We start from the raw sequence: 12,119 nt of genomic DNA on the forward strand, positions 1-12,119 counted from the left end.
GGTCTCTCCAGCATGTCCCGCCCCAAATTCATTTGTTAAAGTCTTAGTCCCCAGAGCCCCATAACGTGACCTCATTTGGGATTAGGGTGGTTACTGTGATGAGGTCATTCTGGATCAGGCTGGTTCCCTAATCCCATATGACTGGTATCCTTCTATAAAAAAGGGGAGATTTGGACACAAACACACACACAGGGAGAACAGCGTGTGAACATGAAGCAGGGATCAGGGTGTCTACCAGCCAGGGAAGGCCAAAGATTGTTGGCAAACCACGAAAGCTAGAAGATTGGCCTACAACAGATTCTCTTCCCACAGACCTCAGAAGGAACCAGCCCTGCCAAAGCCTCGACCTTGAACTTCTTGCCTCCACGACTATGAGAGAATACGTTTCTGTCCTTCGAGCTTCTCAGTTTATTACTTTCTTACCGCAGGCAGCCACTGCAAACAAGTCACCGTCCAGGCGGCTGCCCGCCCCGTGGCAATGGCTCTCCAGGATGCAGGTGGTCTCTGTGCCTCACCCTTCGTCACAGCTAACAGTTGGGCCAATCGGATTCTCCCTCGCAGGAATTTGGCACGGATCTGAGAGAGCCAGGGCTGGGAGGTATCAGAGCTCCAGGAGGGCAGCTCCCTGGAGGGAAGACCCACAAACTCCTCTTCAGGTCCCTGGAATTTCTCTGGTCCCAGCCCTTCCTAAAGCTTGCTTGTCCGTATCTGTGGATGTCATATGACCCTGGAGTATCTTTCCCTTACCTCCCTTTTTTAAATCTCGAGTTAGCATGTAGCATTCACCACTCTAACTGTAATTAGCAGAAAACCCCAATTCAGCCACCAGCTGTGTTAGGCCCTGTGGGCTCCCTTAGGGTGAGGCCCAGGCTTTGGAGCAGTCTCCGTTGTGCCTTCAATGTAGAGCCATGGGGGCTTTGTCATCAGGAGGTCATTTACGGGCCGCCTGGGTGACCCATGGGTTAAGCGTCGTCCAACTCTTGATTTCAGCTCAGGTCATGATCTCACGGTTCACGAGACTGAGCCCTGTGTCAGGTTCTGCGCTGACAGAGAGGAGCCTGCTTGGGATTCTCTCTCTCCCTCTCTCTTGGCCTCTCCTCACGCTCTCTCTCTCTCAAAATAAATAAACATTTAAAAATAAATAAAATCTTTTTCTGCTTATAACAGCAATACATGCTTGTGATGTAAATTTAAATTTTACAGAAATTTAAATATTGCAGAAATACATGCTATAGAAAGAAATTTCATGCCCCCCAGAAGACATCTCAGTTATTAACATTTCAATATCTTGTCTTCTGGATTTTTTTCCATGCCTGTCTTACCTACGTTGTTATTATATGTGCATATATTGTATTTCCAAGACATTGCTATTAAATACATACCCATACATAATTTATTTAAGGAGTCTCCTGCTGGTGGACATTCGAGTTGTTTCCACGTGGACAGGCAGTCCTGTTTGAGCGAAATCAATGCAAAAGCTACAGTTATAAGTCAGTGACATCCTCGTGCACTGTTTTGTTTTGTTTTGTTTTGTTTTTTTTTCAACGTTTATTCATTTTTGGGACAGAGAGAGACAGAGCATGAACGGGGGAGGGGCAGAGAGAGAGGGAGACACAGAATCGGAAACAGGCTCCAGGCTCTGAGCCATCAGCCCAGAGCCTGATGCGGGGCTCGAACTCACAGACCGCGAGATCGTGACCTGGCTGAAGTCGGACGCTTAACCGACTGCGCCACCCAGGCGCCCCTGTTTTTAAAAATCAAACCGATGTTATCTTCAGATAGCTTCGTTAAAATGAAACTGCTGAGCCAAAGGGTGGTCACAGTTTTGTATTTGATGGACAGTGTCGAAAGTCCCCAAATTCTTCATAAGAAGCTGAACAAACAGTGGATGAGGGGTTGTTCCCCACAGCCTCCCCAGCACTTGATATGATCAATTTTCTTATTCTTTATCAATCTGATGGGCAAAAATGTGAAACATCAACTTGCATTTCTTTAGTTATGGGTGAACTTGACCATCTCTTCGTTTGTTAACTGCGTTACTGAGCAGTGTCTTTACCAGTCTCAGGGGCTGGGCACAGGGCCTCTAAGTCCAGTTCCAGGTCAGGGGCTGGTTCCAGGGAGTGGCTCAGCAGGCACCCTTGTCACTCCTTCCTGCCCCCACACCATGGCGTTCACTGGCCCGGGAAGAGTGATGGTATCTGACCCACGTGAACAGGCCCAAGAGTTCTAAAAGCATAAACCAAAGCACGGCTGGCTTCTCCTGGGGAGGAAGCAAACATGGCCACACCAGGTTCTTGGCTGATGTCCTCTCCTCTGGCTTCTTGAGCCCTTCCAGGGCGTGTGGACACCCAGATGAAAGCAGGAGGGGTGGTTTCTGCACGGCCGGCTCCCTGGCACAGTCCCCCTTCAGCCCACATCCCACCTGCTCAGAGGCTCAGGGGCACCCAAGCCAGTGAGTGGCACTCCTGTCCCTCACTTGGGAACTGTCTTCCCAGCACTTCGGGGCTATCTCTGGTTAACAAGTTCACGTATTTGTTTTGTCATTCGATGTTTGTCTCTGGCCTTCTAGAAATCATTGCCATATCCCCAGAAGAGTATCTGGCATGTTCGTCTCTGGTTCTTGGCTGATGTCACCCCCAGTGGCTTAGGGTATATTATAAATTTGTTTGAATGTTTTATTTATTTTTGAGAGAGAGAGAGAGAGAGAGAGAGAGAGAGAGCATGAGCGAGGGAGGGGCGGACAGAGAGGGAGACACAGAATCTGAAGCAGGCAAGCTCCTCCAGCCACACATTCACTCTGCACCCCTGGCTTTGTCTCTGTTCCTGAGACCTTAGCCGTCAGCTGGGAGTGACAGGCAGTCCTGTTTCTGCCTCATTTAGTGGAGGATCCACCTGCAGCTAACCTGGGCCGAGGAGAGACAAACCCGGCTCTGGGGGGAGGGGCGGGGGACATAAGGTGGCCTCCAGTCAGGCGTGTGGGTACAGCTGCAACAGGGATGAGAAAACAGTCCACCTGGGCGCATGCAAGCTCGTCGAAGGAGACTCACAGGAGAGCAGGAAAACATCTCCCTGAGTCATCAGCTGCTTGCTCTCTGCAAGTCCAAACAGAGGCCCTCTCTTGCTGGGAGCTCCACCCCTGGAATCTGTTCCTGTAGACAGCAGCACATGCATGCTGGGTGGTGAGGAGCTAGTGTGTGTGTGTGTGTGTGTGTGTGCACGCACGCGTGTGTGTAAACAGCCCTGACGTTCATCACATCTGGGGCAGACCTAGCTCTCTTGTGGATAACGGCCCCCACCTTAGCTGATCCGTGTCTGGGGCTCAGCACTTGAAACAATCTGGATGGAGCAGGTGTGAGCCCCAGGAGACAGAATGGACAAGGCAAGGGGACATGAGACGCCTCACCTCACATGTGTGTAAAAGACTCCACCAGGCTGGGAGAGAGCAGCAAATGCCCTCGAGCACCTTGGTGAGGAGGCCCCAAATTTGGCCTAGTGGGTCTCCAGCCTTCCAACTATGGATCTTGGGATTTCTTAGCCTCTATAATTGGGTGAGTTACCTCCTTATAATATTGCATAACATATGTATTTCCTTATCATATATGGAAGGAATTGGCTCACCCAATTATAGAGGCTGAGAAATCCCAGGAGAGGCCCTGCTGGTTCTGTTTCTCTAAAGAACCCTGACTAACACGACCCTTGTGTGAGTGTCACAGACTCCTCTTCCTGGCTGTCCTTACACAACCGCACCGCCCAGAGCTGGCCTCCACACACAACCATCCCCTCCCCGCCCTTTGAGAGCAGGTCTCTGGCACTGTGGGAACACCTGTCTCCACCCCGTATCCTCCAGCCCTGGGCTGTTCTTTGGACTCAATCCAGAGTCCTCTATCCCAAATCTCCCGTGTTATGATTATTTTATAAGTCTAAGCTTTTAAAAATAAAACACTCAGCTCTCCCCTGGGGCTAGGAACACGTCCATTTTCAGGACAAAAAGTCCAATTGCCCTGTGAAGAGGAAGAAGCAGAAAATCCCTCTGTTTTTTGGTAACGAGTCAGGAGGAAAATAAGATGGCTAACTCTGAATCAGGCTCTTCCTACCCATCGGCTTTGTTTCTTTTCTGCCGTCAGGAGCAGACGGGACGAGGTGCTCCGCTCCAGGGGGCTCGGTCTGTCCGTTAGAGTCTAGGTGAGCGGCAACCCTAGGCTAAAGCGGTTCACAGCCTGTGCTGCTGGTGTACAGCCTGCTCAAGAGTCCCTCTTCTGGACCCTGTGCCCGGGGCCCCAGGGGGTGACTCACTACAGAGAAGATGGGGGGGGGGGTCTTCCTGCAAGATCCCACTTCCCACTCCAGGCTGGACTGTGCAGAGCTCAGTGAGGACAGAGAACCAGAGTTCATTTCAATCCTACATGATTCTGTTTCCAGCTGGATCTAAACGAAGGGTCCCAGGGAAGTTGGGCTGCTCCAGCGTGGCTGGATGCCAGACTAGACAGCGGGTGGGAGCCAACAGGCAGCTCTGGGCTGCTCAGGATAAAAGATCAGACACCAGGCCTCAGCGACCCCATAGCCAGCTTGGGGGTCGGTCTCCCCTGACTGCCTTGGGCTCTGAAATTGGGTCTTTTGGGAACTGACCCGGCTGCCCCTGCCTGTGCAAGACACGAGGTCGCCTGTCCAAGGTATGCGCTTGCCCGTCCGAGGCATGGGGTCACCTGTCTGAGGCGTGGGTTGCTATCTGAAGCTTGGAGTTCCCTGCCCTCCTAGGCCCCGGTCCTTCTCAATCCTGTCCTGTTTCTGTGATGGCTCCCTCTCACCTGCCTCCAACTCTCCCCTTGGTCCCCTCTGCTTACCTCAAGGTAGGTGGGCCTGCTTCCTGAAACCAAACCCCGCGTCCCTTCTCTCTAGAGGCTCAGGGGTCTGATCCCCCACTCTCACCCACAGATCCAGCCATGCCTCAGTGTCCCCAGTGACCCAACACTTGAGTGGCAGGGGAGGCCCCAGACCCTGGACGTTGCTTGACCACAGACATTTGTGCCAACCTCTCCCGACCTGTTGGGACCACCCTCAAAGTAGAGACTCTCCATGTCTGAACAAGTCTGGCTCAGAAAGAGCCCGAAATCCCCTTCCTTCCCCCAAAGTGGGAGTTTTAGGCACCTTCCATGGCCCAGGTTAACAATGCAGGTAATTCCCATGTCCTTTAATGGAGACCAGGAGCACTCGACCAGTATGACACATCGATGCTAACACTGCTGCCTAAGGTTTGGCTGGGGAAGGGGATGTCACTAGGCCATACTCTTGGCGGACGGCGCAAATGCTTTCCGAAAAGCAAGACTATGTGGGCAGACACTGTTCGGTCCTGCCCGGTTATGAGCATAAGATGATTGCCAGCCTGTCAAATATAAGGAGAGGGAAGGCCAGAGAGAGATAGTAATGGCACACAGCAAGGTAGAGGTCCTCCTGGGGTGCCGGACATGTGCGTCAAAGTGACCCAAGCTTTCTAGATGACACTGCAGTGACAATGCAAGCAGGTAGAGGAAACGAAGCTTCTCTCCCCAAACTAAAGGCCAAATTCATCAGTTATGAAGAAGTGATGTCTTGACGGGGAGGTTACTGAAGATCTCCGGCTGTGAAGGAACTCTATTAAAGAAAAAAAAAACGGTTTGCTAAAATTTCCTATTTTATTTCTGTAAAACTGGATATCTGGTCGTCCTTTTTATAACGCAGGCAGAACTTTCCCTACCGGGTACCGTGAAAATTATCCATTACATATATATAATACATATCAAATCTCTATATATGTAATAGGGTAGAGTGGTGGAGGAGGGTCAGACAAATGGGAGTATGATTGAGAAAGAGAGAGAGTATTGGACCAGTTTCTGTCCTAATTCTAAACATGTGAATCCTTTGGCCAAGTAGAAGTTGTCTGCCACTCAACTCCAGCTGATATGAACAAAAACCCTCCACAGAAGCAAACTTCTGGGGGAAGGGCCTTACATCCCTAACGATCTTAAAGCCAAGTCCATGGGCCCCATCAAGGTCCCCTCCTTAGTGGGGACCCATCAGAGACGCCAGGCCACAGGGGCCACATCATATGCCAATTCATGGCCACAGGAACCGACCCTGCACATTCCAAATTATAAATTCACATATATAATCCTAACAGGACGTTCAAGGCCCAAACTGGGAGATCGACCATCGTCAAGTTTAAAGGTCTTGCTCCCTTTGCTAACAATTCTAAATTTCATGATGAACTTCTACACTTTAGAAGAAAATTGAATTTACTATTTTACCATAAAGATGTGCGAGGTTTACTTGGTTTGTACGTAGATTCCTTTGAGAGTCTAACGAAAGCTGGGAACCTTCTCCCCTATGTAGTAAAATACACACATTTTGCAGTTTTCAGTTTTAGGAGGGTCACAGATTCCCTGAAGGCCACCCATGAGCAGCAATGCTCTACAGGATGAAGCTCTAACCAGTGGCTTATTGATTCTACCACATCTTTGCCCATGAAGTTTTCACAGGCCACCGGGGGTGCTGTTCTCCACCCGCCTCATCAGAGCCCCAAACTGGGATTATGGATGACTTCAGATGCCAACAGATTTAAATAACTCAAGTACCATGACTCAGATAACATGGGAGCCACTCTGGCCACACGGCTTGAGAATTAAACACTGATTTTCAACCAGAATTATGACATTTCTGCAAGCAAAACACATCAACTAAAACAGGCATTTCTGGGGCGCCTGGGTGGCGCAGTCGGTTAAGCGTCCGACTTCAGCCAGGTCACGATCTCGCGGTCCGTGAGTTTGAGCCCCGCGTCGGGCTCTGGGCTGACGGCTCAGAGCCTGGAGCCTGTTTCCGATTCTGTGTCTCCCTCTCTCTCTGCCCCTCCCCCGTTCATGCTCTGTCTCTCTCTGTCCCAAAAATAAATAAACGTTGAAAAAAAAAATTAAAAAAAATAAATAAATAAAACAGGCATTTCAGTTACTATGAATCTTAAGGAGACCTTCACAACGATGATTAAGAGAAGTTATGAGGGTCGCCTGGTGGGTCAGTAGGTTAAGCATCCAACTTCGGCTCAGGTCATGATCTCGAGGTTCATGAGCTCGAGCTCCGCTTCAGGCTCTGTGCTCTCTCTCCCTCTCTCTCTGCCCCTCACTCACTTGTGCTCTCTCTCAAAGATAAATAAATAAATAAATAAATAGAAAAGAGAAGAGAAGAAAAGAAAAGAAAACTTATGCTTTGGGGCACCTGGGTGGCTCAGTCGGTTAAGTGTCCAACTTTGGCTCAGGTCGTGATCTCACGGTTTATGAGTTTGAGCCCCACGTCAGGCTCTCTACTGTCAGCCTAAAGCCCCCTTTGGATCCTCTGCCTCCCTCTTTCTCTCTCTCCAAAGTATATAAAAACATTTAAAAAGGAGGGGGGCAAGTCCTGCAAGGTCTGTGACACTCACACAGACCAGGTCTGCCAGGCCTTGTACAGGCCCACATTTCTCTGGCTACTGAGGCAGCTCATGGTCTGTTCCGGCTACTGAAACCTCCCTCTCCTTTGTGGTCTGGGAACACATAAGAGACCCTCTGGCTCGTTTGTCTGTCTTAGAGATTTCATTGGTTACCTGGGGATAAGATACAATCCTGATACAAACCTGATGCAGAAAGAAAAACTTTCTTGTGGCTTTTTAAAAAAAAATTTTTAAATATTTATTTTTGAGAGAGAGAGAGAGAGAGAGAGAGAGAGCAAGCAGGGAAGGGGCAGAGAGAAAGGAAGACACAGAATCCGAAGCAGGCTCCAGGCTCTGAGCCGTCAGCACAGAGCCCAACATGGGGCTTGAACTCACGAGCCGTGAATCATGACCTAAGCTGAAGTCAGACGCTGAACTGACTGAGCCACCCCGGCGCCCCTTTCTTGTAGCTTTCATGAGGTGAGTCTCCTCTTCCCTCCAACATCTCGTTTCCTGTCACCGTGGCAGTGGGTAGAAGATGAGGGTTTTAGTGCCATCTTGTTTGCGGTTCTTAATGTTATCAGTTGAATAGTGTCCTCCCAAGTTCCTATGTTGAAACCCCAACCCCCAGCACCTCAGAACGTGACCTTATTTGGAGACAGGGTCACCGCAGATGTAGTTAGTTAAGATAAGGTCATTAGGGTGGCCCTGATAGAGTATAACTGTGTAATTTCACAAGAGGAGATCTGGACACAGACATGCATCCAGGGAGAATACCGTGTGAACACAAAGACTGCGGTGATGTGTCCACAAGCCAAAACCCACCAAAGATCACCGGCGAACCCCTGGAAGCTGTGAGATGGGAGCAGGTTCTCCCTGATGGCCTCGGAAGGGGTCAATCCTGCTGACTCACTGTTCTTGGATTTTTCAACTCTGAACTCCGTTGTCTACCCCACATATTTTGTAGTACTTTCTTACAGCAAATGAATACATTTGCCTGCTTCTCCGGTAGGCTATGAGGAAACAGCTCACCCATCTCAAACACCAAAAAGTGCTTAACTGCTCAGATTTTATAGACCAGATGGATGAAACATAAATCTGTCTTTGGACTCACCTTAATCTTTGTCCACTGGGACTGTAATGACCTTTCAGTCTGGAGATGTGTCTTTGCACATGAAGTATTCTGGGAACAAGAGAGAGGAAGCCTGGGCTTAAGAAACCAGAATGAACAGAAGAGGGCAAATACGTGTCTTCTGCCTGAAAGACCTTATCAAACACCAGGCACGGACGTTATTCCCCAGCAGTGCCCCCATGGAGACCACAAACACCAGAAGAGGTTTGCCCCTCCGGCTAATACACTGTGTGCCTCCAGGGGAGTTTCTACTTGTGGGAGAATAGAGTGGAGTTGTGGCCCACACAAGCCAAAGAATCCCGGGCTGGGGCTTCATGCAGGAGCCTTTTCTCCAAAGACAGTCACCTAAATCCCTAAGGGCTACAGCCTGCTCCTATCTGTGCCTGAGAAGGAAAAGGGGGCCCCTGTGGGCAGGCTCATGGAGAGCAGGTAAATTTGAAGACTGTTCCCCTTCCTCTTGGCAGACACAGCCCTCGCCAGGTTGCATGGCTTTGTGCTCGAGCAAGGGCTGAATTCCAGATCCCAGGGTCCCACCCTCAACTAGGTGGCCTTGTGCAGTGAGCTACCTGCACAAACATACATGGCAGTTCTGACGGCTCTCTCCGTCCCCAGTCTGCATCTGCTTCTATTAATGACTGCATCCCATATGGATGAGGCTTTTGTCCTGTTGCCCAAGAATGGCAGCGAAGGTCCAAAGTTGTAGATAAGAGGTACTAAATACCCTATATTCTAAATCCAAGGAACCCTTGCAGTCAGATTAAGCCTATCTGCAGGGTTATTGAGTGGTGTCCTGAGAACTTTCTTTCCCTCCCAATATAAGATCACAGAGGGAAAGAGGTCATCAACCGTGGGGAGTATAGTGCCTATAGAGAGAAACTATTCCCTTGAAGGGGGTGGTGCTTTTGTGACAGCTTTTGTAACCGGTCTTAAGAGTTACCTTGCTTCAAGCTTATGCACTCCTCGCTAGCTGACCTAAGTCCCTTCGTCTGTAGCAGAACTAACTTTGAGATTTGCAGACCCCTGGCCTTGAGGAGTGAAGGGCCAGACTTTTCCAGGAGAGAAGGCCTGACTACATTTAAAAACAGGGGCCTCAGACGCCAGCAAGTCTGTTCAGGATCATGCCGACAACATAGGACTAACCACCTGGGCACCTGCTTCTCCTGCATCCAGCGCCCCCTTCTCTCCCCTCCTCTCTTTTCCTCTCTAAAACCCTCGGGCTTCGCCAGGACGGAGAAGATGGTCTTTGACACATTAGTCCACCATCATCCCAGTTGCGGGCTTGCTGAAAAAAGCAACCTTTCCTTTCCCAGCATCACTTTCGTTTCCCAGCATAACTTGTCTCTGAGTACTGATCTTTTGTCCGAGGAGTGATTTTTCCAGCAATGAGAACCCCAACCCCAACTAGGAACCGGTTTTCTGTCCAGTAACACGTTCCCCCCATGTAGCCAAGCTGGGGGATGCAAGAAAACCCCTAGTAAACTTTACTGTGTGTGTGTGGGGAGGGGTGTCTAAAAATATGAGACTGGAGTCCTGTCCCCACCTGAATGTGTGCTGCCGAAGGCTCTTGTTCCCTGGGTCTGTGCCTGCAGACCCAAGGAGTGGGGGTGGGGGTGGGGCTGAGGTGGCTCTCCCAGAGGCTGTTTCAGGAACCCGAGAGTTCTGTCTTCCCCTGCCCTCTCTTCCGGAGGTGGCATTCAGGGAGGACAGGCCTGTTCTGAGCTCTTAGTCACTGGTGGAGCTCTCTCCGGGACCCCTGTCTCCCCGAACGCCTTTCCCCGCTCCCTCCCCCCCACCCCGACAAAGAATGGGCTTTCCTAAGCCAGCCACCCTTGCAGACAGGTGTTCTGCAGAATGCTCTCAGAGCCAACCTTACTGGGGCCACGGGCCTGCCCTTTCAAAGACCAGGGCACTGTTAACACGAGGCCTTACTCATATGTGGCCAAGGCCCACCTTCCTCTAGGAGGTGGGCCCGGGCCGCGGGGTGTGAGCGAAGGGCCACCAATCTGCGCACCCCAGCCCCGCAACGGGGGCTAGGATTGGATCTACTCCCCACCCTAAAGCGTTCCCGCACTAACCAGAAACGTTCCCAACTTGTAGCGTCGGCCGGCTTCGCGGCCGAACGCAGCAGTATATCCTGCCGTCACTAGATGGCGACCCTGCGTAAAGGTACCGCAGAAAGTCGCTACTTCGCGTACCCCGCCCCGCTGCCCGAGGCGGAAGGGGGAACGCGGGGCGCCTTCCCGGAGGCGGGGTCCGCGGTGGGACTGAGCCCGCGCGAGGCTGCAGGGGAGTGCGCGGGCGTGGCCGGCCGCCAGTGCCCCGTGCTCGGAGGCGGGGCTCTGGAGCGCTGCTCCGCCTCCTGCCCCCGCAGCGCCCCCTATGTGCTCCGCCCCCTGCCCCTGCCCCTCCCCTCCCGTTCAGCGACCCCTGCGGGATTTTGGTGAGGCAGTGGCTCTGGGGCTGGGACGTGAGCCCCAGAGGGGGAGAGAGCCGCACCCGGCCGAGCAGGGGCCCTTGAGGCGTCGACCCGGGACTCAAGACCACCCAGGGTGGGAGTTGAGCGTCAACTGCAAGAACAGTTTCCTCGAAAAACCAGAGTGGCTCCCCACCTTGATAGCTTATTGTCTTCTCTCCCTCTCCCGCCGCTGTAGCATGCACTCCAGGAGCAGGTGCACTTGGGCAGTGCGTGACGTTGCCTACAATTCTCCAAACTAGCCCCCTCACCTGGGGTTTCTCCCTTAATCTCCCTCCTGGCAGGACAGCCCCAGAGTTACCAGTTTTCTGGAAGGGTTCCCTGAAACCACAACCTTCTGCTCCAGAAACCAAGTTATAGGTTTACTTGTTTGCGGGGCTTCTGGTCCTCTGAGGACCTCTGGTCCGCTTCCCTTCCATATTAACCACTCACTCTGCCCCATGGTAGCTGAATTCAGGCTGCGGGTCTGGATGAGAGAAAACAACAAATAATAACCACCAAAAGTCCCAATTAATTGGTTCCTGTGACTGGGGTCAGAGCCCATGGCGGCTGCTTGGTCTTCAGGAGAGATACTTCCCAAGAGCTTCTTGAATCTCCCAAAGTTCAAAAATGGCAATAGTTCGGGGCGCCTGGGTGGCTCAGTCGGTTAAGTGTCCGACTTCGGCTCAGGTCATGATCTCACGGTTTGTGAGTTCGAGCCCCGCGTCGGGCTCTGTGCTGACAGCTCAGAGCCTGGAACCTGATTCAGATTCTGTGTCTCCCTCTCTCTCTGCCCCTCCCCCACTCGCACTCTGTCTCTGTCTCTCAAAAATAAATAAACGTTAAAAAATTTTTTTTTAAAAAATGGCAATAGTTCAAGAGACATTAACGATGGTCATAACTGCGTGGGGTTGCTCGTGACATCTAGTGGATAGACACCAGGGATGGTGCTGAACATCCTACAATGCACAGGACAGCCCGCCGGGACAAAGAATCATCCAGATCAAAAGGTCAACAGTGCAGAAGTTGAGAAACCCTGGAATATGGGAATGTTTATTTAGCTTCTGTGTTGCCCCTTAAAAAAAAAAAAAATCTTAGTCCAG

The 12,119-nt window shown here is 51.2% G+C and overlaps 1 long non-coding RNA gene across 1 annotated transcript; it reads right to left on the bottom strand.

Moving 5' to 3' along the window:
* Nucleotides 1-1,750: 1,750 nt before the first annotated feature.
* Nucleotides 1,751-10,864, bottom strand: LOC123607690. Its single transcript, XR_006716853.1, has 3 exons — nt 10,640-10,864; nt 8,547-8,615; nt 1,751-2,260 (listed from the first exon to the last, which is right to left on the bottom strand). It is a non-coding gene; the product is annotated as an uncharacterized LOC123607690 (long non-coding RNA).
* Between the last annotated feature and the right edge of the window lie 1,255 nt (nt 10,865-12,119).

Source organism: Leopardus geoffroyi, chromosome A2, assembly GCF_018350155.1.
Source record: "Leopardus geoffroyi isolate Oge1 chromosome A2, O.geoffroyi_Oge1_pat1.0, whole genome shotgun sequence".
Classification (NCBI taxonomy): Eukaryota; Metazoa; Chordata; class Mammalia; order Carnivora; family Felidae; genus Leopardus; species Leopardus geoffroyi.